General features: G+C 42.7%; 1 long non-coding RNA gene across 2 annotated transcripts in view; it reads left to right on the top strand.

Annotated features, from left to right (window-relative positions):
* The window catches only part of LOC132016229 (uncharacterized), a 43,490-nt gene that overhangs the window by 3,929 nt on the left and 19,350 nt on the right, over positions 1-20,211 (top strand). The window contains exons 2-4 of one of the 2 annotated variants that reach the window (XR_009403921.1): positions 12,529-12,648; positions 17,066-17,262; positions 17,776-18,094. This is a non-coding gene — a long non-coding RNA (uncharacterized LOC132016229). The remainder of the gene's footprint in view (positions 1-12,528; positions 12,649-17,065; positions 17,263-17,775; positions 18,095-20,211) is intronic. The other variant, XR_009403922.1, reaches the window with a different exon arrangement.

The raw sequence follows: 20,211 nt of genomic DNA, 5'->3' as shown, positions 1-20,211 counted from the left end.
ATACACGTTACAGGGATCCAGCAAAGAGAACAGTCATGGGTTGGTGGTTGGAGTGAGGTCCCATGGATGGCAGCAGAAGATAAATCGGGAGAACCAAAAACAGCGATAGAGTTCGAGCTTTTGGAGTGGCTGGCATGGGTGGGAAGAGACGTAGGGATTGAAACCACCTCTCTAATCCCAATACTTTACATCCAAACACTTCTCTTGGTTACAAAGAATATCTGCAGAAAACTCCTTGAGATGCATCTTCCATCAAGGAATGCAACTAGCGAACTAAGTATTGGACTTGGAGCCTAAAGATGTAATCTTAGGTCCCCGTTCTGTCACTTCCCAAGCTGTGTGCTCTTGGGCAAATCCCTAAACCTCTGAGAGATCCACTTTCCACATTCATAAATTGAGCAGTGGAAGCTGCCTAGGGTCTAGAGCACCTTTCTACCTTCAAGGATTCTAGAGAATTCTGCTTTCCCTCTGGCTCACATTTTTAAATTATCCGTCTGTTCTTAGGGGCAACGTCCCTCTTTGAGCTCCAGCTGAGTTTAAAATTTTGACAAGAAAGAGTTAAAAGAGAGTCCAGATGGTCCTATAAAGATGACCTTGTACTTGGTGATGAACAGAAGCTTGGAGCATTTTCAGTTAATTCTACATCAGACTGGATGTGGCTTCACAATTATCGCCTAAACCACGTTCTGGCGCCCAGGAGTGTGGTCACACCTTAAGTAAGATAAAAGCTCGAAGTCCTGAAACACGCCCACATCTGCGTTAATCACCTTGAACATGGAAACAGAAAACGGAATGTTGTCTCAGCTAAACTTCAAAATTAGCATCCGTTTATTGCATTTACCTAATAAACCATAGGGTAGGTTTAAGGAAAAAAATGCATCCCTTCAGAAACCAATAGCTAAATGCTTTACCCATGTGGTCCTGTTGCTGTACTCGGAGCTCTTTCCCACACTGCCATGCACCAGAAGAGCATCTCCATATATGATTTCCTGTGATATCTCATCCACAGGTTTGGAAAAAAAAAATCATTTTTCCTAGAAATTCTGAAAAATAAAACTTAGAGATGATGCTCCTTAACTACTGTAGAAATCAAAGTCTGTAGTCTATTAAGAACCTTGAAGTACAGACTATTTCTTCTGGAATATGGAGATACAGAAGACCATGGGACTTTAGGCAGATAATCTCATCTCCCTGAGCCTCAGTTTGCCCAACAGTGTGTGGATATTGAATTCCCTTGCACCTGATCTTTTAAGGTTCGCATGAAGTGAGATAAAAGCAAGATGTTATCACTTAAATATGACCCTATAGAAATAAACCTAAGTAAAGTGGTAATGCTTCCCCTGCTTTGAAGTCACCCAGCAAGGGGTGAAGGGAAGGCCAGGAGGGGGTGGGGGGGGGAGGAGGAGGAGGAGGAGGAGGAGGAGGAAATATTTATATTACATTCAGCCTACTCACGGGTTATGGGGGCAGAATCTGAAGATAGCCCCAAGATTCCCACCCTGTGTATCTTGTACTGTCTCCCACTTATTCAAACACTAATAATCAAGGCACTACTCCGAAAGGATTTTGCAAATGTGATTATGGTCCTTAGTCAGTTGATTTTCAAATAAGGCCATCTGGTGATGTCCAGATAAAATGAATCAGCTAGGACTTTAGGAGGGATGGGGCTCTTCCTGGGGACGGGGTTTCAAAGCATGAGAAAATCTTGATTCAAGAGAGATTGTCCATTGTTGCCTTCGAAGATAGAAGGACAGCATGACAAGGAGCACAGGTGGAACCTAAGGGCTGAGAGTGACCACAGATACACAACCAGCAAGGACATAGGGACCTCGGTCCTACACTGGCAGCGAACCAAGTCCCGTCAGAGCCACAAGAGCTTGGAAGAGGATGCTGAGTTCCCAGGGAGAACGCAGTGTGGTTTCCCTGTTGATCTCAGTCTTATGAGTCCTGGAACAGAGAATCCAGCCAATCTCCCCCAGCCTTCCCACCTCCAGAGCTGCGAGATTAAAAACTGAGCGTTGCTTTAAGTCTCTAAGATTGTGGCACTATCTGAGACAACAAAATAAAACTAATGAATTCAACTATCATTAAAAACAGCCATTAAAAATGCCAGAAATGTTTTACCGCTCTTAAAAGCCTGCCTTTACAAGAGTCATTTTTTTTAGGGAAACTACTTTAGTACATTTCAAACAGATACTTGGGGACATAAAAAGCTGTTCTAATTTACAACCTGCTTAAAGCACGCTGAGGACAGTGTGCACAGCCTTGGGAGTATGACAGACTCCCTTCCCTTAAAAGATGTGTTTAAAAGTTTCGAAGTTGTATCTTCTTATGACTGAAGTGTAAATCATCCCACCCATAGGTTTTACAAAGGACTGAGACCATTCACTAGTTTAAACTGCTCTGGGGCAGAAACCGTACTGTAGTTTACCCTGTGTAGTACACCGGCTCTATGACCTTGGGCAAATTATTTCACCTGCTGAAACTTACTTGTCCCATCTGTGCAACAGTAATAACCGTTTCATAGTCTTTTGTGGTTTTGATCATTTGTTGGCCTCTGGGAATGTATTTAAATCACCTTGGATCCTTAGTAATTAATTGGGTGTTTCTACAGTCATCCATGGAAATTAAGGGCTCCTACATCATACCGCCTTCCCGGCTCAGGTACTAATCAAATACTTCGGAAGAGGGAAGAGAAAAGCATACAGATCTTTGAGTTTGAGTTTAGCTTTTTATATGACTTAGCTTGATTATTTGGCTTGAATTTTTATTTATTTTTTTAAAAGGTTTTATTTTTTTTATTTGACAGAGAGAGAGACACAGTGGGAGAGGGAGAAGCTGGCTTCCTGCCAAGCGGGGAGCCTGATGCAGGTCTTGATCCCAGGACTCCGGGATCATGACCCGAGCCAAAGGCAGATGCTTAAGGACTGAGCCACCCAGGTGCCCGTTGGCTTGATTTTTTAAAGTGACAGAAACTGGACTCATTTACTTGGAACACTTTTTAAAAACTAAATTGTTGGAGCGCCTGGGTGGCTCAGTGGGTTAAAGCCTCTGCCTTCGGCTCAGGTCATGGTCCCAGGGTCCTGGGATAGAATCTCCCATCGGGCTCTCTGCTCAGCAGGGAGCCTGCTTCCTCCTCTCTCTCTGCCTGCCTCTCTGCCTACTTGGGATCTCTGTCTGTCAAATAAGTAAATAAACTCTTTTAAAAAAATTTAAAAAATAAATTGTTATGAAATGAAGAAAACAGATAGGCATGCTATAGAATTCAAAAAGCACAAAAGGATGTTCGGGTGCCCTAGTTAACCAGATCCCCTGTATGGAAGCAATCATTCGCTCTCACCTTGACTTGTGTTTGTGCCTCATTAACTTTTATATTCATATATAAGCATAGCTGTACATAAATACCTATTTTTACACCCATTTGGCACAGAAGTTTCTACATCTGGTTTGTAAGCCTAACTCAGTGCTGTGATCCCTGACTTTCAGAACGTCAGTCCAATGCCACGTGACGCAGCTGTCCCATTGTGTGATAAAATGCTCTGATCTAGGCAGGAGGATGGCGTCACTTAGAGAGTGTGTCCTTCCTTTACACGGCCATTATCTACACTTCTTAACCTTAAAATATTTTGGCATTTGTTCTTTATTAAATATTTTAATAAAAACTTTGCAGTGGTCTGATACTCTCAGAGAATAGGCCTAACATTATTACATATGTACGTTTTTTAAAGGATGTGACAAATTTACTATGGGTCTCAATTCTTACGACCTGCTTCTGTTGACAGAGACATTCGTGCGTGCCTGTCTCACATTGTTTCAAATTAACAAGCCCTGTGTTTAAAAAAAAAAAAAAAAAATGGCTAACCATCACTAGGGATAAGGAGCCCTCTATTTGGACAGTCTCTTGAGCCTTTATAAATAACAGGATTTTTTTTTTTTTGGTCTCCAGTCAAAACTGCATACTAAGCTGAAGAGTTCACGTACTATTTCTGTTTCAATGAAGACACATTTATTTGGAAATTATTTTCTCAACATATCTAGCCATTTATTATAAAAATAAATTACAACTTGTTTTTATATCCATAAAAAAAAAAAATGTTCCACAGAACCTGCAGGATTCCAGGACACCTTAAAACGCCCAGATTTACAGCGGACATTCCCAAGTGCCTAAAAATGATATCTTCCCCACCTGTACTATCTGGGGCTCCATTTTCGAAGACTTACTAAAAACAGGTAAGGGCAAGACACCCTCAAAATTCGTCCATGTTCATTGCAAATAATTGGGTTACTCACAATGAAAAGTCTTTCTCTGAATGGAAAAAGGCTGGGGCTGTGCAGACCCCTTCCTTCCAGGTAACATCCCTCTCCCAGGCACCCACCCACTGCAGGGAGCAGAGAGGGGCAGAAAGACCGGATATTGAAAGTGGAAGACACCACACCAGCGCCCTTCATTCAAGACTTCATCTAATAAAGGGAGATCACTTTACAACGTGCGGGCAGGCAGACATTACTCAGACTGTGGCTAAAATCATCAGCAAGAAACTCTGCCAGGAATACCTTAGTGTAACATGAGGTAGTGCTGGAGAGAGAGAGAGAGAGAGAGTGAGAGAAAGTGAGAAAGACAGAGAGAGAGAGAGAGTGTGTGTGTGTGTGTGTGTGTGTGTGGCTTTAGTCACTGTACTTTTCGTCTAAATAATTTTCCCTGGCATGAGTAGGTAACAACAAGCTCTTCGTTTAAAAACGTCTCCATTCAGAACATTGGGAGAGTTCCACGGTCCCAGCAGACCGGAGTGATATTAACAACAGATGGGAAATGCCACAAGTTGACCGTTATCAGACTCCAGAGCACCGTCATCCATCAGGAGCGACGACTCCCTCCCTGCCAAGGCCAGACACTCTGATTTACCTTTTGCGCAAATGTCAAATTAGCATTCTAAGAAACACAGGAGAAGGAGCATCTGTGTCAGGAATTGTTTTATTACGAAAGAAACCATGAATCTGGTCTTCCTCCTCTGAAAGGGAACCAGAAAGCAATGTGTGCATAACTTGAGCAGCTGTCCTTGACTTCATTCACTCCGCAAGTAACTTTTTTGCTCATTTTCCAGAGGTGTCAGGCACGCTGCTGGACGCTGAGGATAGCACAGACACGAGCGAGTCAGGCTGCCCACCCTCCAGAAGCTTCGAGAGGGTAGAAGGAGCAGTTTAAAGATGGGCACAGAGATGTAAACAAGTCAAGTCAAAGGTTATCACGGTGCAAAGAGAGGGCAGCAATAAACCGTGAGTGTGGGTGTAGAGTGTGTGCGAATGTGTGAGAGAGACAGACAGAGACACAGTGTTCCAGAGAAAGCAAAACTCATCAAATCACCAGTGGATGTAGTCCCACTTTGTTGAAGCCAAAGGATTCATTTGCTACACAAATTGATGCATTAGTTGAATTTCTGATGTGGAGGACAGAAGGCCACATCCTTCCCAGGAAGGTCTATGAGGAGGGAGGGCCTTCCAGAATGCCTCTCCCAGGACGGTGAATTTTATCCTAGGAGGCGCTGAGGATTTAATAAAATGCCATAACCAGGGAAACTGTATAGTAAGTGACATATGGAAAGTTCCAAAGTGATATTTGGAAACAAACAAATATATCTGCAGGGCCGATAAAGGCATACCATGATCTCCTCACAGGGTTTTAAGCTCCTTTAAAATTAGCCTCCTTTTTTGATTCTATAAAGACTGCTTTTTCCTTCTGAGTACGAGAATCCGTTCACCAGGAAAATCAGGTTAAAATAATTAGATTGCTTCAAGAAATATCATTTCCTGGGGCGCCTGGTTGGCTCAGTCAGCTAAGCATCTGCCTTCAGCAGGGGTCATGATCCTGGGGTCCTGGGATCGAGCCCCACGTCGTGCTCCCGGAACGCACCTGCTTCTCCATCTCCCTCTGCCTGCCGCTTCCCCTGCTTGTGTTCTCTTTCTGTCAAATAAAAAAATAAAATCTTAAAAAAGAAAAAAGGAAATACAGTTTCCTGACAGAGCTATCCTTGAAAATCCAAACACATGCATTTGTTTAAGAGAAAAACATACCATACATTCGAGTTCTATTTGTTGGAGAGCCAAAAATCTGTTTATCCATTATAAAAGTTAAATTATTTTCTCGATAAAGACAAAATTAATAAATAGCTAATGGGATAGTAAGTGTTCCCTACCAGCATGCAAGAGGGCAGTTTTTCAATTGCTACAACTGATGGGCAGTTGTTGTAGGAAACTGGAGAAAAATTGGAGAGGGATTTTAAGCATAAGCAGTTATAAAACATTTTATCGATAAGAGTAATTTTTATTTTGGGGGGTGCCTGGGTGGCTCAGTGGGTTAAAACCTCTGCCTTCAGCTCAGGTCATGATCCCAGGGTCCTGGGATCAAGCCCCACATTGGGCTCTCTGCTCAGCGGGAAACCGGCTTCCCCTCTCACTCTCTGTCTCTGCCTACCCTCTGCCTGCTTGTGAACTCTGTCTGTCACATGCATTAAAAAATATGTATATGTAAAAAAAAAAAAGAGTAAATTTTTTAAAGATTTTATTTATTTGATAGAGAGAGACACAGTGAGAGAGGCAGCACAGAAGCAGGTTCCCCACTGACCAGAGAGTCCCACACAGGGCTTGATCCTGGAACCTTAGGATCATGACCTGAAGGCATATGCTTAACAACTAAGTTACCCAGGTGCCAAGTTAATTTTTAATAGCAAAAAATGATTATGCTATACTCAGAAAACTAAAAGAAGTGTGATTAATCAAAATTCCCTGGATGCTTGGGGCGCCTGGGTGGCTCAGTGGGTTGAGCCGCTGCCTTCGGCTCAGGTCATGATCTCAGGGTCCTGGGATCGAGTCCCGCGTCGGGCTCTCTGCTCAGCAGGGAGCCTGCTTCCTCCTCTCTCTCTCTCTGCCTGCCTGTCTGCCTACTTGTGATCTCTCTCTGTCAAATAAATAAATAAAATCTTTAAAAAAAAAAATTCCCTGGATGCTAGACTATATCTCACCAGACAGACCTACCTTTAAAATCAATGCAATTCTAACCATAATTTTCAAGATATAAGTTGATGAGCTGATTTTAAAATTCACATGGAACAAAAATTTCAAGATTAAAGACATTCAAAAAAACAACAAAAACTCTGGTCCTTTACAATCAACCCTCAAGTATACTCTCTAAAGCTGTAATAATTAAACCAATGTGACGATTGAAAAACTGGGCCAGTGAAAACACGTGGGTTAGAAACAGATCCTTACCTATTATGGAAATACAGTTTATTATAAAAGGAGACTTTCAGATTATTGGTGACAGAACAAATGTTCACCAGTTGAAAAAAAAATGTTTATGTGATATATGTTTTAAATGTATTGTATATCTGTTTATTCAAATATAACATATTTTATACGTTTTCCCCACTTTTTCATATGGTGAAACAAAGGGAACATAAAACTTACTATTTTAACCATTTATAAACATCTAGTTCAGGGACATTAAGCAAACTCATCATACAACCATCCCCGCCATCCATCTCCAGTACCTTTTCATCCTCTCAAACTGAAACTGTATCCCTATCACACAGCATCTCCTCAGTTTTCGCCTTCCCCAGCCCCTGGTGACCACCGGGCTCTCTGATCACTCTGGGTACCTCATTTAAGAGGACTAATGCCATCTCGCTCGTTCTGTGATTGGCTTATTTCACGTACCATCCATTCCTCAAGGTTCCTCCATGTTGTAGCAGGTTTCAGAGCTTCCTTCCCCCCCTTTTTTTTTTTTAAGACTTATCTATTTGGGGGTAGGGTGGAGAGAGCAGGAGGAGAGGCGGAGGAAGAGAGAATGCTCTCACGGGGCTCAGTCCCAGGATCCTGAGATCATGACCTGAGCCGAAATCAAGAGTCAGCTGCTTAACTGACGGAGCCCCCCAGACACCCCCAGAGCTTCCTTCTTTCCTAAAGCTGGATAATATTTCATTGTGTATATATATCACATTTTGTTTGTGCATTCACCTGTTGATGGATACTCAGGCCTTTACCTTTGTGGCTTCTGCCTTTTGCAAATGAATGAGACTACGGTGCACATTGGCTTTCAGTTCTTTGAGGCACATAACCGGCAGTGGACCTGCTGGCTTGTATGGTCATTCTCTTTCTAATCACAGATGTTTTGCAAACACACACACAGTGATGGTATTAATAACAGGCGAAGACCGTCTAAAAATCAATAGAAATACTGAAATCCCAACACGAACTGACAAAATATCTTCGTCTTCATCTTTGCTGATAAAACTCATTCTTGCCTGTCAAATTAGCAACACTTAATTTAAGAGACTGATAATACTCCTTATTGTCCAAAGTGTCATAAATGGGCTCCTCTGAACACTCGGAAAAGGCTAAGTTGTTAGTCTTTTGCAACAAGCAATTTAACAGTGGCCACCCAAATCTTAAGGATATGTTTGCTTTTACTCAGCAATCCTACCTCTAAAAATTAAACTTATAACATGATTCATGCTTACATACAAAAATTCTGGGGGATCATGGGTGGTGCAGTCAGTTAAGCGTCCGACTCTTGGTTTTGACTCAGGTGGTGATTTCAGGGTCGCGAGACCGAGCCCCACATCGGACTGTGTGTAGGATTCTTTCTCCCTCTGCCCCTCCCCACTGCGCATGCATGCCCATACAGGCTCTCTCTCTCTCTCTCAAATCAATGCATTTTTTATAAAAAGATTTTTTTTTTGATGTTTGTGAAACAGAAAAAAATTTAACCTAAATACATAAGTAATCGATGTTATGGCCACATTACGAAATGCTGCGTAGCTATCAAAAAAGAATGAGCTAGACCTGTAGGAAGATCTCCATGACAGGAGGAAAAGTGAAAAAAAGCAAGCCAGAAGTTGTGTGATTTTTATTCCTGTGACCACTTTTTTTAAGAGTTTATTTATTTGACAGAGACAGAGAGAGAGGGAACACAAGCACGGGGAGTGGGAGAGGGAGAAACGGGCTTCCCGCTGAACAGAGAGCCAGACACGGGACTCCATCCCAGGATCCCAGGATCATGACCTGAGCGGATCCAGGATCCCAGCACCCCAGGTCATGACCATGACCTGATCCAGGATCATGACCTGACCTGATCAACGACTGAGCCACCCAGGCGCCCCATCTGGTGATGATTTTTACATGTTATATTAAAACACATGTATACGTATTTAAACTTGCGACCTTGGCGAAGGCCATGGGAGCGAGGAGTACAGGACTGTTTTCCCAGGCGTACGTGGTTTGAGCCCTTTCGATGATAGTATGTTAATGTGCGTCATGTTTTTATACTGTGATGAAGGACTAATTTAGACATGATAAACTGCATATTTAAATCGAACCATCTGGGGGCACCTGGGTGGCTCAGTGGGTTAAGCCGCTGCCTTTGGCTCAGGTCATGATCTCAGGGTCCTAGGATCGAGTCCCACATCGGGCTCTCTGCTCAGCAGGGGGCCTGCTTCCCTTCCTCTCTATCTGCCTGCCTCTCTGCCTACTTGTGATCTCTCTCTGTCAAATAAATAAATAAAATCTTTAAAAAAAAATCGAACCATCTGATGATTTTGGACAGATATGCGCACCCATAAAACTATTGCCTTAGGATAGCAGGTCATAGCTAAACTTTGAAATAAATCATTGAACTTCCAGTTTTTAAATATATAAATATGAGTAAAATTACTAAGCTTCACTAATAAACACTAGCCGGAAAGAGCCGGAAAGAAAGTCCTCCTTCCTTTGCCGTCCCCTCACACTGGCGTGAGGTTGAGCGGACCGGCCTCTCCCTAATGCAGTGTTCTGTCCTAAGATGCGGTACACAGTCTTCAGCTTGGGAGCTGTGCTTTTCCCTCATTCCTTGGGCATCTTGGTTATGGCAGCTCCCAGGAGAGTCAAATCAATGGAAAGCATCTTACCTTACAGTTTAATGGATTTCAGAAATAACCCAATATAATCCCCCGTGTGTATGCACACTTGCATACACACACACACACACACACACACACGCACGCACAAAATCCCTTCTAACATATCCCTGAGAGGGGCGCCTGGGTGGCTCAGTCAGTTAGTCAGTCAGGTGTCTGCCTTCGGCTTAGGTCATGATCCCAGGATCCTGGGATCAAGTCCCACATCTGGCTCCTTGCTCAGCGGGAAGCCTGCTTCTCCCTCTCCCTCTGCCTGTCACTCTGCCTGCTTGTGCTCTCCCTTTCCCTCTGTGTCAAATAAATAAATAAAACCTTAAAAAAAATAATAAAAGAACCCTGAGAGTTAGTCATCTACTTCAATGGCTCTATAGGTAGATTGTTTAAGAAATTAGAATGGGTGTGACATTGATATGATATAAATCAGCATTTTCTCAACCTCAGTACTATTGGCATTTGGGGTGTGATAATTCTGTGTTGTGGGGGACTGTCCTGTGCCTTGTGGGATGATTAGGGCCATCTCGGGCCTTGATGCACCAGAGGCTGGTAACACCCCTGCAGCCCGCATCGTGAAGACCAAAAATATCCCCAGAATTGCCAAGTGACAGTTGTCCCAGCAAGGAGACTCATGTATAAACGGATGCCAAAGGTGCTCGATACTGATTCTTATGTGAAACACTTCCAGTCGTCTTTCTCCATACATTCATCTTAATCCGTAGCCACGGTTGATGCACACACGGGAAGGGCAAGGAAGTTGTTTGTGCCATATAGCCACACAACTCAAGGGGCTGACCGTTGAGATAGACTTTGGTATAAAACCAAAAGTAGCCGTGAAAAAAGGCCAGCCTGACATTCCTCAGGTTCTTCGTCACTCTCGTCTAACAGAGTTTTAAAGAACTAAACTGAAGAACACCAGCCCTTCTTTCTTTGATGTCAAGTTAATTCCTTTTTTTTTTTTTTAAGATTTTATTTGTTTATTTGTCAGAGAGAGGGAGCACAAACAGGGGAGCAGCAGTGCGAGGGAGAAGCAGGTTCTCTTTGAGCAGGGAGCCCAATGTGGGACTCAATCTCAGGATTCTGGGATTGTGACCTGAGCCGAAGGCAGATACTTAACCAACTTAGCCACCCAGATGCCCCAATGTCAAGTTAATTGTAAGAGAGCAGAGTAACCCCAGAATTAACGAGCCATTCTCATTGAACTTAAATATGAAAGTTATCATTCAATGACCAGATGTGACATTTAATATTTTCTCAGACTACATTCAGGAAGACAGAGGAGAATGTTATCAGGGGGAGTGAAAGCGCCTTTCTCGTTTCCTTGAGATATCTTCTGGAAGATTCTTTTTTCAAATAGGATTTCCATTTCTATTCTTTTCTTGATGCGTGATTGAGGCAGAAGTGATAGGTATTCCATACATAGAGTCTAACCTTCCTCCCTCAAATAAAGCCTTTTATTTTTTTAAAAGCCTTTTACTTTAGGGGCGCCTGGGTGGCTCAGTAGGTTAAGCCTCTGCCTTCGGTTCAGGTCATGATCTCAGGGTCCTGGGATCGAGCCCCGCATCAGGCTCTCTGCTCAGCGGGGAGCCTGCTTCCTCCTCTCTCTGCCTGCCTCTCTGCCTGCTTGTGATCTCTGTCTGTCAGATAAATAAATAAAATCTTTAAAAAAAAAAAGCCTTTTACTTTAAATCAAAACAAATGATCAATGACATACACAGAGGTGTGATAAAGACATCCTTTTGCCATCAGCGAAGACATAAGAAGTGGAGGCTATCCAGTAATGTAGTGTTCTCATAATGCAGTTTCAGATTTAACGGCCTAACTTAATGGATGGTGCTTGAAAAGTTTTGATTATTTAATAGTAAGCAAAGTTCTTAACTTCTCTGCAAACTGGAATTTGGATTGTTATTTGTAATCAGTTCCAGTTAAAGTAAAACATAGAACCAATTATAGAGATGTCCTCAATGGGAAATTGAAAATGTTAGCCAGCTTTTAGTTTTATAGCTATACATGGTCTAACGTTCAAAATAAAAAAGTAATAATTGAATACAAAAGGCTATTAGTATTTTACAAGAATAGAGTGTTCATATACTCACTGAATACTGTGGAAGCCTCCAGACTAATTCCCATATACACATTAAATTAATATATCCTTACAGCCCCCTGAATGTTATTCCCTTAGCTATGGTGACATTGAGCAAGGGGTACAACCTCTCCTCATTTCAATTTCCTTATACATAGGTGGGGATAAGAAAAATACCTTTCTCTCTGGGTGATTATGAACTTAAATATTTATCAGTAGTGGTAATATTAAGAACCATAGTTCAGCATAGGATTTCATTTGAATAATATTAAATGTCTCCATGTAATTTCTAAGTAGAACCATTAGATTACAGTTAAGCCTTTTCTGAAAGTTATATGAATATAAGCATATTATTACTATATGTTATTGTGCTGAAACTGTGTCTCTGTGGGAGGTTATTTGCAAAAATCTCCACAATTATTCCCTTCCCATATCCATTCCTTCAAGAAAGCCCCCTTTCCCAGTGACTCTGAGCTTAACCATATGACTTGCTTTGGCCAACAGTACAACAGTGAACAGGCTTTCACTTGAAGGGTACCCATGTACTGGGACTGGCCCTCTTGCTTCTCTTGGGAACACTCTGATCACCATGAGGAGAATGAGCTCAGCTTAACCTACTGAATGGTAAGTGTGAAACGACCCAGTGACCTCCACTGTCCCTATGAATAGCCAGAGAAACACCAGATGTATGAGTGAGAACAGCAGCCCCTGGCTGATACCAAACACAACAGAGCCCAGCCAGAATAAGCAGAAACAGACTCATCCCAATAGAGCCAAGCCCAAATCATGGACCCACAGAAACATGAACAAATACAATGATTATTGTTTCCAAGTCATCAATTTTGGAGTGATTTGTTACACAGCAAGAGCCAACTGATACAGTCCCCACAGGCACCATACGTGAGAATAAAAAATTCTAATTTACAACGCAACTAATACTCTAAGTTTACAGCCCTCACTAAAAATGCTGACTTGCTACTGAAATACTGACAATAGCATTAACTCACCTAATAAACCGAAACCAGTTCTGTCTGGTTTTATTCTCGGTGGTAAACACTGGGCATTGGTATAATGCAGAAAGGTAGAATTCCCCTCTCCACTGAATAAATAATAACAGACAAGCTTCATATTTCGTGAACTACTTCAATCAAAGGAATGATGGCAAAGTTCAGTGTGTGTAGAGACGTTCAGAGACCATCAGCAGTTCTGGTCTGGGGTGGGAAGCCTTGCCATCATTTAGATGGAAGATGTATGCCCATATGAGGTATTCATTATTTACTCGGCACTGCCTGTCTCTCTTCAGAGCTCACAGCTAAGACATATTTCTCATCCACTGGCACCGTTTTCAACAATTTTGGTTCAGGTTTTGAAGCTGTCACAAAAATTTACTGTGCAATTTTCCTCACTGAAAAAATACTTAGTTTTAAAGAGTAGAGCCAAGGATGTTCTGAAGTCAGTCAGCATCTGGCCCTCCCCGTCCTGCGCCCACCACTCTAACTCCACCAGAATGGCCGGGCAGGCTGCTACAGAGAGCAATGGTTATTGTTGCCAAAATTAACAGCCGGGAAGAAGGCTCATGATGAAGCCTACTGATTTTTTTTTTTTTTTAAGATTTTATTTATTCGTTTGTCAGAGAAAGAGAGGGAGCACAAGCAGGGGGAGCAGCAGAAGGAAAGGGAGAAGCAGACTCCCGGCTGAGCATGGAGCCCAATGTGGGACTCAATCCCAGGACCCTGAGATCATGACCTGAGCTGAAGGCAGACGATTCACTGACTGAGCCCCCCAGATGTCCCAGAAGCCCACTGATTTCTGTCAGTTCATTCAGACCACATTGCTTGGAGGATGTTTGCACACTCAACAGATGACCAGTGCCAAGGCAAGAAAACCAGTGGGAGGGAAAACTGAAGAAACACAAAGTGAAACATGGCCTGTCCACTGTGAACCACATGCTCTTTCCCTATCCAAAAGGGCCCTTCAGTTCTAAGGCCTATTCTAACCACCCAGTGCTCTTTTCCTTCCAGTTTTATTACTCTTTCCATTACTACTACTATGAGCTGACTGTCCACTCCATTGGAATAGAAGCATCTTGGGTAAACATTTCCCAGGTTTTCCATAGTCCCAAATCATCCCCTTAGTAATAGCTTTCATGGTCATTGTTGAGTCTTCATGATGTGCCAGATAGTACGCTAGCATTTTACATAAATTAGCTCATTATCACACAGATCAATGGAATGGGAGGGAGATCCCAGAAATAAACCCATGCTTACATGGGCAATTAGTCTACAACAAAGGAGGCAAGAATAGACAACAGGGGGAAAAGACTGTCTCTTCAACAAATGGTGCTGGGAAAACTGGACAGCAATTTGCAAAAGAATGAAACTGGACCACTTCCTTACGCCCCATACAAAAATAAACTCAAAATGAATTAAGGACCTAAATGTGAGACCTGAAACCCTAAAAATCCTAGAAAAGAACACAGGTAGTAATTCCTCCAACCTCGGTCAAAGAAACATTTTTCTAGATATGCCTCCTCAGGCGAGGGTAACAAAAACAAAATTAAACTCTTGGGACTACACCAAAATAAAAAGCTTTTTGCACAGTGAAGGAAACAATCAACAAGATAAGAAGGAACCTATTGAATGGGAGAAAATATTCCCACATGATATATCTGATAAGGTCTTAATATACAAAATATATTAAAAAGGTATATAACTCAACACCAATATAAAATCCAATTAAAAATGGGCAGAGAGCCTGAACAGACATTTATTTCCAGAGAAAACATACAGCTGACAAACAGTCACATGAAAAGGTATTTGACATCACTCATCATCTGGAAAATGCATTATCAAAACCACAATGAGATATCTCGTTCTGGCACCTGTCAGAATGTCTGGAATCAAAAAAGAAAACAACAGGTGTTGGCGAGGATGTGGACAAAAGGGAAGCCTCGTGCACTGTTGGTGGGAATGCAAACTGGTGCAGACACTGCAGAAAGCAGTATGGAAGGTCCTCAAAAGATTAAATATAGAATTACCTAATCATCCAGTAATTGCACTACTGGGAATTGACCCAGAGAATATGAGAGCATTAATTTAAAAGAATATATATACACCCTCTATTTATTGCAGCATTATTCATGCTAGTCAAGATCTGGAAGTGACCCAAGACTCCATCGATAGATGAATGGATAACGGAGATGTGGTGGGTCATGGGCTTTAAGGAGAACATGTGATCTGATGAGCACTGGGTGTCATACACAACTAATGCATCATTGAACACTACATAAAAAACTAATCATGCACTATATGTTGGCTAATTGAATTCAAATATAAAAACAGTTGCATTCTACAATAAAAAGGATGTAGTTAGTGTACATATATACAAGGGAATAGTAATCATAAAAAATAAAGAGCTCTTCCCATGTGCATCAACACAGATGGACCTAGGGAGTATCATACTCTGTGAAGTAAGTCAGAGAAAGACAAATATCCTGTGATTTCAGTTATATGGAGGATCTAAAAAAAACAAATGCACCAACTAACAAAAAGCAGAAGCAGACCTATAAATACAAAGAACAAAGAGATGGTTGCCAGTGGGAGGTGCAGGGATGGGCAATAGGGGTGAAGGGGAGGGAGACACAGGCTTCCACTTAGGGAATGAATAAGTCATGGGGATGAAAGGTTTAGCACAGGGAAGAGAGTCAAGGACATTGTAATAGTGTTGTATGGTGACAAAGGGTAGTGACACTTGTGGGGAGCATGGGGTAACCTATAGAGTTGTCCGATCACCATATTGTTCACCTGAAACTAATGCCTCGTGTTGACTATAGTTCAACAAAAAGAAAGGAGGAAAGAAATTAGCTCATTACTTTAAGCCTTATGATAATTCTAAGGAGGCGAGAGTCCCACTGTATCATTGTGAGTACTTTTCTTCAAGAGGCAGAATAATTTGCCCAGATGAATGGATAAATAAGACATGGTATATATATATACAATGGAGTACTATGCAGCCATCAAAAGAAATGAAATCTTGCCATTTGCGACAACGTGGATGGAACTAGAGGGTATTATGCTGAGTGAAATAAGTCAATCAAAGAAAGACAACCATCATATGATCTCCCTGATATGAGGAAGTGGAGATGCAACGTAGGGGGTTTGGGGGGTAGGAAAAGAATAAATGAAACAAGATGGGAACTCGAGGGAGACAAACCATAAGAACTCTTAATCTCACAAAACAAACTGAGGGTTGCCAGGGGGGTGGGGTAAGGAGAGGGTGGTGAGGTTATGGACATCGGGGAAGGTATGTGCTATGGTGAGTGCTGTGAAGGGTGTAAACCTGGCGATTCACAGACCTGTACCCCTGGGGCTAATAATACATTATATGTTTATTTAAAAAATTTTTTTAATTATTAAAAAAAAAAGAATAATTCACCCAAGGTTACCCTCTAACTAGGTTACAGAGCGGGTTTGGAAGTCCAGATGTTTACGACTGTAAGAGTAATGAGCTTATCCACACTCCCTCCTACCTTCCAGCATCACATGTGGTCATTCTTTGTGTGCAAGGTGGTAGTCCAAGCCATGGGCTTAGACACAAATGCGCAGGTCAACAATGCAGTAAAGTGATCTTGAGCAATCCCTTAGCCTCAGTGGGCCTCAGTTTCCTTATCAGTAACATCATTTCCACTCAATCTAGAGGGATGGAGTGACATGGTATAATTAGAGGAGGGCTTAACGAATGGATCATTTACACAGGTGAGATCTAAGCAGAGAAGACATCACCAGGGACAGTGCAGGAGACTGTCCCAGCCTGGCCAAGGCAACACCCCAAAGAAGGGACCGGCCAACGATCTGTCTCTCACTCTGATCTCCTCCAGTGCCTCCCAATGGCCAAAACCATAAAACCAGAGGGAAGGGGGTCCTACTGGAGTAGTCCTCACGGGCCAGCTCCCTGAGCCAGACCACAGGTGGAGCAGGGCAGAGTGTGAGTGAGTCTGCGAGACCAAACGGAGGACACAACTAATGGTACCACTTCCTTACAGAATCTTCCCGATGATGAAACGAGATAATGTCTACAATCCACCAGACATAGTGTCTACTACTCAAAAATGATTAGCTACTATTAGCTACACCTTCATGTATTTCTCCAATCAACACTGATTGAGAACTTACTAGCTGTGGGCGCTACAAACATGAATGGTGTCTAGTGAAGCTTGCAACCCCGCCGTGCTCAGGAGAGGTAAACACCGAGTGGGGACTGCAAAAGAAGGCCTCGTTATACCTAAAGGTGGGGTTCAGACAAGTCTGGAGAAGTCTGGCAAACTGGGGTGGTAGAGAGTTTTCACCCCTTTTTTTAAGTGGCTCTCAGGATCTCACATCGGCCAGTGGCATGCTCTGATGGGAGAAATAGAGGCCCAGGAAGGCTTTGTCAGGGACCCAGCCCTGGCCATCCGCAGGCAGGGGCAGTGGGGAGTGGAGCAGTGTGTGCGCCAAGTCCACGGATCTCCTGGCCAGACTTCCAGGACTCTGAACTGAGCCCACGATGATGCTGCAGTTAGGGAAGCTGTAATGAAAATGAAGTAAAATTTCACAGATGCTCCAAGCCCAAGTGGGCTCGAAAGTAAGGGGAGTCATTCACCCTCTTGTGCACCCCGACCATGCTTTGGCGCTGGCAGCGGTGGAGCTGGAAGGCCGGGGAGGGGTGGGTAGTGGAGGGGAGGCAGGAATCTGAGCGCCTCATTTCTTTACACAGGGCAAGTAGCAAAGGAAACAGCCGTGCTGGGCTCTGCGGTACCCACCGAGACAGGACTGAAGCAAAATAAGAGAAATACAACTGCCCATGTTGGATACATAGATCACATGTGTTTGTGTGTTCCCATTCATGATTTTGAGAGAGGCCCAGACCTGTTTGGAAGAGGTCAGCGACTGCAGGAGTCCAGGGGGAGGAACCAGCGACGCTCAATGCATACAGATTCCCATGACATAGAGAATAAAAGGGTCAAGTGCTCTAAATCCTACCAGCAGAGAATGAGCTACAGGAGTTCTAGAGGAGAAAGCAAGGGGACGATCAGGTAGGTTTCTTCCATTAAGCGGACTTGAAGGCTGCTTGAAAGAATCAGTAAGAAAAGAACACGAAGAGGCAGAAACAGGTGGAACCCGGGGAGGAAGAGCTTTAGGATGGAGGGATCAGTCTGCTGGACTTACGGGGGAGTCTGGAGAAGACCAAGACATTTGGTTCCATTTCTGGGGTCCCAGAACCCCAGCCTCAGGAACGTGGTATTTATTCCAAAGGCTACTGAGTATCACTGGAGATTTCTCGGGGCGGGGGGGGGGGGAGGGAATAATGGGAGGGGAGCTAGGGACTTGCAGAATACACAGCACCAGGTCGCCTGGGTGGCTCAGTCGTTAAGCATCTGCCTTTGGCTCAGGTCATGATCCCAGGGTCCTAGAATAGACTCTCACATCGGACTCCCTGCTCGGCGGGAAGCCTGCTTCTCCCTCTCCCACTGCCCCTCTTTGTGTTTCTGCTCTCGCTGTCTCTCTGTCAAATAAATAAATAAAATATTTAAAAAAAAATAATATACAGCACCAAAGTAAAATCAGAAGTCAGCAAAGCAAGGCAAGTCCCTCCAAATGCAACAGCTTATTAATAAAAATAAATATATACATTTTTTACGCACCAAACACTGTCCTTGATAACAAACACCACAATCACAGCTACCATTCATTCAGCTCGGGGCTGAAAGTGAGATGTAGGCTATTTCCAATAGTCCCTTCTACTGTCCTATGGACTACATATTTTTATTTCCATCTCACAGATGAAACTACAAATCAAGAGAGATGGAGCCCAGACTCACATACCTGTACGGTAATGTTTCAAATCATGTTCTTAACCATCATTGAGCCCAAAATTCTGCTGAAAAAACTATTAGGGGGAAATATCACTCTAACAGAAGCAAACACCATACACTCTGAATTAAAACTTTATCACGGTGTTAGAAGTCTTTTAAAAAAATAGCACCCAACGCAGTCTTCATTACTGGACCCCGCTAAGAGCAGCTCAGGAAAGCAAATGACAATCAAACCCTGCCTTAGATGAGCAAGACAAAGTAAATAAGCAAATAAGTCATATTTGAGAGACCCGGTGGAATTCTGAGCCAAGAAAAGAAGGTTCACCCAAATGGAAGCTTGTTCTCTACGTAGCCACGGATATTCAGTTGTGGCTTGTCTCTCCTGGAGGAACAGAGAAACTTCTCCAGGACTGCACACAGCAGATGGGCAGGCAATTGTCCTAAGTGAATAAAAGAAGAAACAAAATGAATAGCCCATCCTTCTTAAAGCTTCCGGAAGAAAAAAGCAAAAAGGAATCCTCACGAAGTCTTTAACCCAGAATAAGCATTTGTAAAATGCTTGTTGATTTGATTTAAACGAGAGTCAGTCACGGAAGGTAGCAGAAGAACACGTCAGCCTCTGATCTTGCTGAGCCTTACCCTGTCTCACCCTCCAGATGCTCTCACACAGACCCCTTGGGTCCTTGGATTCGAAGCAGACTATTTTTCCTAAGCACAGAATTTTTCCATACCTGCTGACGCCCTCACTCACAGTGCTGAGCAACACAGCCCAAATGGTTTAATGCTGACTGTGTCCTTAGAAATAGCTCATGTCAAAGCTGTTTTATCCACTAGGCATTGCCATGTCAACAGAATTCTTCAAGAACCAACCATGTGTGAGGAAGTGTGTAAGCTTTACCTATCAGTGGAAAAGAATGCAGAATGTGCCATTAGTCCACATTGTGTCAGTTTCCTTTATTATTAAATTTTATTTTTTATTAGTAAGTTTAATGTCTTTATATTGTTCAATTTATGGCTCTATTGCTAGATGGAAAAAGAGAATGAGAAATAATACCAGTTCACAACCATAATTTTGCAATCTCCAATCAAGGATCATCAACAAGTACTAGATTGAAGGAGAGGAAAATCACCTTCATGAGGACAGACCTGGGATGCCCACACTTACCAATTCGCTTTCAAATTCGCCTTACTTTCAAATTTCTCAGCCAAAAAAAGGGGGGAAATATTTCGCTAAGCATGATACGCTCTAGTTCCATCCATGTTGTTGCAAATGGCAAGATTTCATTTCTTTTGATGGCTGCATAGTATTCCATTGTGTATATATACCACATCTTCTT

The sequence above is a fragment of the Mustela nigripes genome, chromosome 4 (genome assembly GCF_022355385.1).
Source record: "Mustela nigripes isolate SB6536 chromosome 4, MUSNIG.SB6536, whole genome shotgun sequence".
Lineage (NCBI taxonomy): Eukaryota > Metazoa > Chordata > Mammalia > Carnivora > Mustelidae > Mustela > Mustela nigripes.
Note: the sequence above shows the minus strand (reverse complement) of the source record. Positions and strands in the feature narration are given on the sequence as shown.